Source organism: Callorhinus ursinus, unplaced genomic scaffold (genome assembly GCF_003265705.2).
Source record: "Callorhinus ursinus isolate GAN/ISIS: 27379988/994484 unplaced genomic scaffold, GSC_fseal_2.0 scaffold795, whole genome shotgun sequence".
Lineage (NCBI taxonomy): Eukaryota > Metazoa > Chordata > Mammalia > Carnivora > Otariidae > Callorhinus > Callorhinus ursinus.
Window position 1 is genome coordinate 1 of NW_027397850.1, and position 7,158 is coordinate 7,158.

General features: G+C 42.4%; 1 long non-coding RNA gene across 2 annotated transcripts; it reads right to left on the bottom strand.

The window, feature by feature from the left end:
- Positions 1–982: 982 nt before the first annotated feature.
- Positions 983–7,157, bottom strand: LOC112818730 (uncharacterized). 2 transcript variants are annotated; one of them, XR_003206657.2, is made up of 4 exons: positions 7,080–7,157; positions 5,550–5,763; positions 5,183–5,277; positions 983–1,218 (listed from the first exon to the last, which is right to left on the bottom strand). It is a non-coding gene; the product is annotated as an uncharacterized lncRNA (long non-coding RNA). The 2 variants fall into 2 exon arrangements; XR_012377405.1 differs by lacking the exon at positions 983–1,218 and adding an exon at positions 3,774–4,071.
- Position 7,158: the final 1 nt, after the last annotated feature.

Consider the following 7,158-nt stretch of genomic DNA (forward strand, 5'->3'; position numbering starts at 1 on the left):
ATACCCTCGTACTTTTCGTTCTACTAGGGTTCAGAAGGTCACAGTGAGAAGGCTAGGAATGATTAGTGAGAGAATGCTGATTACACACACATTATGTTAGGGAGATCAGTTGAAACTCTGGGAATAAAGGCTTAAGTTTTATGTAATTACCAGGCTCTGTCACCCTAACAAGCCCTTCTCTTGGGCGTGATTTTTTTTTTAAGATTTTATTCATTTATTTGACAGAGAGAGACAAAGTGAGAGAAGGAACACAAGCAGGGGGAATGGGAGGGGGAGAAGCAGGCTTCCCGCGAAGCAGGGAGCCCGATGATGGGCTCGATCCCAGGACCCTGGGATCCTGGGGTCAGGACCTGAGCCAAAGGCAGATGCTTAACGAGTGAGCCACCCAGGCGTCTTGGGTGTGATTTAAAGTCAACTGGTTAAAGGCAAAAGATCTATACAATCTGAAGAGAAACCAGAGTATACAGTCAACTGGTTAGATTAAGATAGTATCATCTAGTAGTCGAAGACGCTTCAATAATCAGTCCTTATTTCTTTTGTCCTTTCGAACTGGGAGAAATTATCTAATAGATAGAAACTGACCTGGATGACTCCAGTCTGAACTCAGATCCCATAGGACTCTAACTGTTGAATAAACGAACCCTTAATATCTGCTGCAGCATTAGGATGTCCTGATCCAATATCAATATGAACTCTCAAATAGGATTGTGCTGTTGTCCCCAGGGTAACTTGTTCCACTGATCAAAATTTTTTGGATCAACAAATAATATTTTGACTGGCGAGTCTAGGTTTCTATCACTTGGAGTTTATTTTGTTCTCTGAGGTCACCCCAACCTAAACTGCGAACCCATATAGTAGTTTATTATTCCTGGTCAGTTAGATTGAGGGATTTCTTTGGGCTAGTTAATTCAAGCCCCAAAGGGTCTTCTGGACTATTTTTTTTTTTTAATCCCTGCCTCTTCACAGGAAGGTCAATTTCACTGAATGGAAGGAAGAGACAGTTAACCCCTCCTGTGGCCAATCATACAAGGCCTGATTTAGAGAACAAATGATTACGCTCTCCTTTGCAGGGTCAGGATCCCGTGGCCGTTTAATGAATGCCATGAGCAGCAGTGCCTCCAATACTGGAAATGCTGGAGGTGATGTTTTTGGTAAACAGGCAGGGTTTGTGTTTGCCGAGTTCCTTTTTCTTCTTTTAATCTTTCCTTAATTGCATGCCTGTGTTGGATTAACAGTTTGATTAAGTGATTTGTTAGATACGTTTTATTTTGTTAACTCTCAGTGGTTATCTCCTCTGATATAAGCTTATGCAAGGAGAAAGAATTCTTGTTACTCCTGTTAACATTATTGCTTCCACATTAATAGATTAACTAAGTGTTAGATAAGGAGTTAAATATTTTTGGTATTAACTTTATTGAGCTTGAACCCTTTCTTGATGACTGCTTTTAAGCCTATATGGGTGTATTTATTCACTCTAAACAGGGTTGTATCCTTTTTCTAAAAAGCTGTACCTTTTAAGATTCTATTTTATTTTTTTAAGATTTTATTTATTTGAGAGAGACACAGTGAGAGAGGGAACACAAGCAGGAGGAGTGGGAGAGGGAGAAGCAGGCTTCCCGCTGAGCAGGGAGCCTGATGCGGGGCTCGATCCCAGGACCCTGGGATCATGACCTGAGCCAAAGGCAGACGCTTAACGACTGAGCCACCCAGGTGCCCCTTTTTAGACTATATTTTAAACTTACAGTACAGTTTTTAGGTTTTTTACGTACAGTTTAAAGTTGAACTGATATTCTATTCTGGGTAACCAGCTATCACCAGGCTCGTTAGGTTTTTCACCTCTATATTCTCACTATTTTGCAACATAGATGAGTTCATCCCGGTGGCTTATTCATAGGTAGCTCCTCTGGTTTGGTGGGGGGTAGGGGCTTCGCTTCAATTCTCTTTAAGTTAGTCTAGCTAATTGATTATGCAAAAGGTAAAAGTGTTAATCTTTGCTATTTAGTACTTTTAATTTTTCTTTCATCATTCCCTTATGGTCCTTTCTCTATAGCTCCAATTAAAATTTCTCCTATATTTTTATAACTGTTTGTCTTGTGGTAATTTATAGTTGTTTGGGCTAGCTCTGGTTCAAAGTGGTCATCTTTATTATGAACTCTTCTGGGTATAAGCCAGATGCTGTATTTAAGCTTCACTTGGGTTTACCCAAGCACACTTTCCAGTATGCTAACCTTGTTACGACTTGTCTCCTCTTGTGTTTTAGGGCTTTTAATATGTGATATTTAGATTCAATGACTTGAGAAGGGTGATGGGCTCTGTGTGCGTGCTTCCTGGCCCAATTCAATTAAGCTCTCTATTCTTAATTTAGTACTATATCCTCCTTTGGTTTTTAGTTTCATAAAAACTTTCCTGGGTGTTGTGTTCTTAAGTAGAAAATGTAGCCCATTTCTTCCCACCCCATGGGTTACACCTTGACCTAACTTCTTCCTGTGTAATGTTTGTGCTTAGTTCTTTTCCCTTTTAACGGTTTGCTGAAGATGGCAGTATATAGACTGAATTAGCAAGGGGTGGTGAGGTTTATCGGGGTGTATCAATTATAGAACAGGCTCCTCTAAAGGGGTATAAAGCACCACCAATTCCATTGAGTTGTCAGCTGTTGCTAGTAGTTCTCTGGCGAATCATTTTGTTGAGCGAATTATTTATGTGTAGGGCTAAGCATAGTGGGGTATCTAATCCCAGTTTGGGTTTTAGTTATTGTGTAGTCAGAAGGATTGAAGTCACTCCCGTAGCTTCTTTTTGTGGTCATTGTAGCTTCTTACGGCTTAGTTAAGTCTTAACTTTTGTATGGAAATATCTTTAACACGTTTTACACCACAGGCCTATTAATTTGGGTTAATCAAATGACTGCGGTGGCTGGCACAAAATTTACCAAACCTATTTTAACAGAGCTTAGTTGAACTTTCATTCATGGCCTATTTTATGACCGCTGTATCCCGTGGGGGTGTGCTTGAGCAAGGCGTTGCGAGCTATTGTAGTGTTCTTGATCCCTGCTCCTTTTAATCATTTGTGATTTGGAGGGCATTTTCACTGGGAGGCAGAGGCTGGCATGTGTGATCTTATGAAGAATTCATGGCAAGGCCAGGACCGTACCTTTGTGCTTATGGATTCTAATGACTCACATAAGCATTTTCAGTGCCTTGCTTTCTGTATTAAGCTACAGTAACAGGTGTCCCTTGTGAAGATCTGTCATGGCTTGTAGTATTATGTTGCGAAATTAAGCATTGGTCGTTGAGGCCTATCATGGTAAGATTATGCAACAGGGGGGATTTAGAGTTAAAGGTTGTCTGTCTATAGATAGATTCTGAACTAAAATAGTATGCTGGTGTTATGAGTGATTGGGATTATGTAGTCAATCATGTAAAATTTGAGATGTTTAACCTTATATCTGTTGCATATACTTAGTTGTGTTTTTGGGATTTGGCAGGACAACAGTAAATATTTGTGTACCTTTTAAGGTTATGGGGGAGGGGGCTGGTTAAGCTACTTTTTTATCTGTTCTATACGGTTACAAGTACGTATGCATGCTACTCTAAAATTCTATCTTGTGACCACTTATTACAGCTTATGGTTACGTGATGTTGCTAAGTAACGTTCAACTCAAGCCCAGCTACAAATTATTTGACTGTGTGAGACCCTATGGTCCTAGCTGAGTGATACCACCTTTCTGCCCTAAAAATTAAAAGATACCAAATGTATGACAGCACAGTTATGTGTGATCATCAGCTGATTAATCATTAGCCCATCAAGATGTCCCTGGAAGTAATTAATTACTCTAAGTAATACAGTAGATACGTCCTAGAACACACAAACTAGAGACGAGGCTAGGAGAGAGCACTGTATAAAGAGATTAAAGTTTCCTGAAATAGTTACAACGTAAAATTGTCACAGCATTTACCTTGACCCTCTCTGTGTCCATACTAAGGACCGAGGTATTGTTTCCCATGGAAGCTGCACCAGGTCCTGCATTTGATAGCAGCCAGAGAAGGGATGGAGGTTTATTCTGATTTGCATAGACTGGGTGGAAAAAGACAAAAACCCTCCATGGCTTTCACCATCTTAACACTGCTTCCTACACTCAGTTCCCTTGCGAGAGACAGAGGGATTCCCACATGCCTCAGGTGACCCCTTTGGACTACGGGGAGACCGGTTCCCGCAGTCTTAAGGAAGGCTCTAGAAGGCCTTGGTTGGATATTTGATAATCAACTGTGGAGAGGTCAGAGATCAACTAGTTGGAAATCAACAATGAAACAAAGGTTTCCTGATATACAACACAGGAAATGAAAATTTATCAGATTAAAAATTACCCATGCCTCAGGCAGTAAGCCATCAGCACAGACAGCACCTGTCCTTTCTACAAGCTGTGGGTGGGTTATTCAGGTGTTTTACTGTATATTATCTGCTCTATGTATCTGACAGGGGAAGATGTAAGTATTCATGACCAGAAATTACCTCAAAGAATTCATCGTTCCTCATTACTATAGTATTAGTCTCTACGTGGAATTTCTTGTAAAGTTTTAGCATGACACTACCTAATAAAATAACAGTAGAGGACTGAAATTACACAAGGATTCATTTCCCTATTGGGGAACTGTAGTTGACAATACAAAATTTTTTTTGAAAAGGAAAAGGATCTCCATAAAGAGGAAAGAAATGTCTGCTTTCTTAAAGCAGATTGTCTATGGAATATTTATCCGCAAAGACAAATCAAGAAAGCTTACCAGGACATACAGCCTCTCATCTCTAATTCTATTCATGTTATTTTTCTCAAATCAAAGAAAAACACAGACTTCAACATTGTGTCAAGGTGGAAGGGGCCCTGATCCATGTCTGTTCTCACACCCACTCTCAAGTTAAGTGTAACAGAGAGGTTGCTTGGGGGAGAGGGGGACAGTCAGCAGCGGGGCGTGAGCTCCACCACTCACAAGGGACAGACCCAAAGAGCCCTGCTGCCTGGGGACTTCTGAGGAAACAGAGTCCTGTCACCTCTGCGAGACCACCTGTTTCCTCTAGTAACCTCTTGTGATTATTTCCAGGAGACACAGCAGTTGCCCACTGGAACAAGAAGCCAATCGAGGGGATGTTGCAGCAGAAATTAAACTGCTGCATTTCACATCGTGCTCCTTACCTGTCCACGGAGGAATGTCCTTGTCACATTCTCCTGGCACTGGTTTCTGCCTCCTCGATTCCTCTGGTGGCCTCTGTCTTTGGATTTCTTCCGGTCTTGGAAGATGGAGATGAATCAATTTCACTAAGAAATACCACACCCAGGCTTCCCCTGGACAAGAAACAGCTTCTCCCTAGAAACCTCACAACGCCCTTAACCGAAGTATGTCAAACTCCTGTACTGGTGTTTCAAGTGGGCAACCTCCCTGCTCTGCTCCACCCCACCATCACCCCATCCAGATCAGGAGCCCCGAGATGTGGGAGAGAAACACACCCACGTTCAGCTGGGGCAGAGCGCGCACAAGAGGAGGAGAGAAAAACATTCTTACCCAGTTGTCCCGAGCCACCTTCTCCTGAAGAGTGATCTGAAAGAGTCAGCACATCAGTCAAAAACCCACACGCAGAGATTCAGTGGGCCTTTGATCCTCTGCATTAGGTGCTGAAGGATTGAGAAAACACTGGGCAGATCTTGTGGGCTCCCTGGTGTCTGAAAGGGGGAGCTCTTGCTGCTGCAGCTGTTCTTACATCTCTTCTTTTGTGTTCCTGTGAGTGACAAATGCTTTCATCAGGTGGAGCACAATGTGGAGTAGGGCTTTTTAGTCTGCCCAGGTTCCTGTTATGAGAACTGAACTCTCATATACATTTTGCAATCATATAAGACATATTTCACATAATTATCAAAATACGGTAGGCTCGAAGCGGTTGCTAAGTCATTTTGTATTCAGTATTTAATGCTTGTGGGGATCTGAGCTGATAAGGTCTCCTCACCAGTCATGACAGCTCCCTAGTTTATTCTGCAATGAGTATCTTTCATCATAAAGTTTGATTCTCCTTTTCCTCATATCCTTCTCGTGTTTCTCCGGGCTACAACAAGTGGGTCTCTAAAATGGCACGGTCCTTTTTGTTGATGTGATTTGTCCTACACCAAACTGCTTCTTAAGGTTTATAATCATTTCTACCACCTCCAGAAGCATGTCTGGGAACCACAGTTCCACATAGTCTGGCCAGCATTGGGGATCAGGAAACCTTTGGTAACTTAACTGTTCAATATTTTCAACTGAACATCTGGAAAATGTTTTTTCACATATCAAATCTCTAAGTGCCTTCTGAACAGTGGTGGTTATTTGTGTGTGAGCTTGGTCTAAACACCATACCCAGTTTCAGAATCATCCACCAGCGTTCACCGCTGGGGTTAGGAGCTGAACTCCCTTGTGGTTCCCTATCTTTTCTGCAACTAATTTCAGTTTCTCCCCTGCCCCCTGCTCACATTCTTTCAGTCCCAGCTTCCTAAGAGGGAAAGGAAACATCTATACCTGGTAGCCCATGTGGAATTCTGCCATTCTTCCTTCCCAGGAATCTGAAGGCAGGACTCGAATGTCCCCACATACCGTCCCCATGAACGCAACATCCACAAACCCAATCGCAGGGATGAATTGATGCCCCCGCCCCCCAATAAGGGCCTAAAACCACTCAAACTTCAGCCTGCTGGCAAGTCTTCAGTAGCTCTGAGCTGCTCTTCACAGCTCCCTATTGCTACTCATCAATACATCAAATAAATATAAAAAGCACATATGAGATGCACTATGTGTCCGCCCAGGCCCCGGTGATTGGGATGGCATAAGCGTATTTCATTACCATGTAGGAAACCAGGCCTGACCAACTCATCACTACTAAACGCATAAGGATGAAGCAGGGCTTCCTGACTTGTCTAGGTTCTCTTGAGAGCCCTGAATTTTCAGTTCAAGCCTGGGGCCATGACACTGTCTTAGAGACACCTCTCCGGGACATGGTGTCATTAACACTGTGCTATTAACTACTGGACATTTCGTACAGTTCCCGAGGGAACTCATGCCACCTACCTCAAAGACACTAGTTGAGAAGAATGCAAACCATGCTGAACAACAAAAACAATGATCTGAATTGCTCCACTGTCAGGAT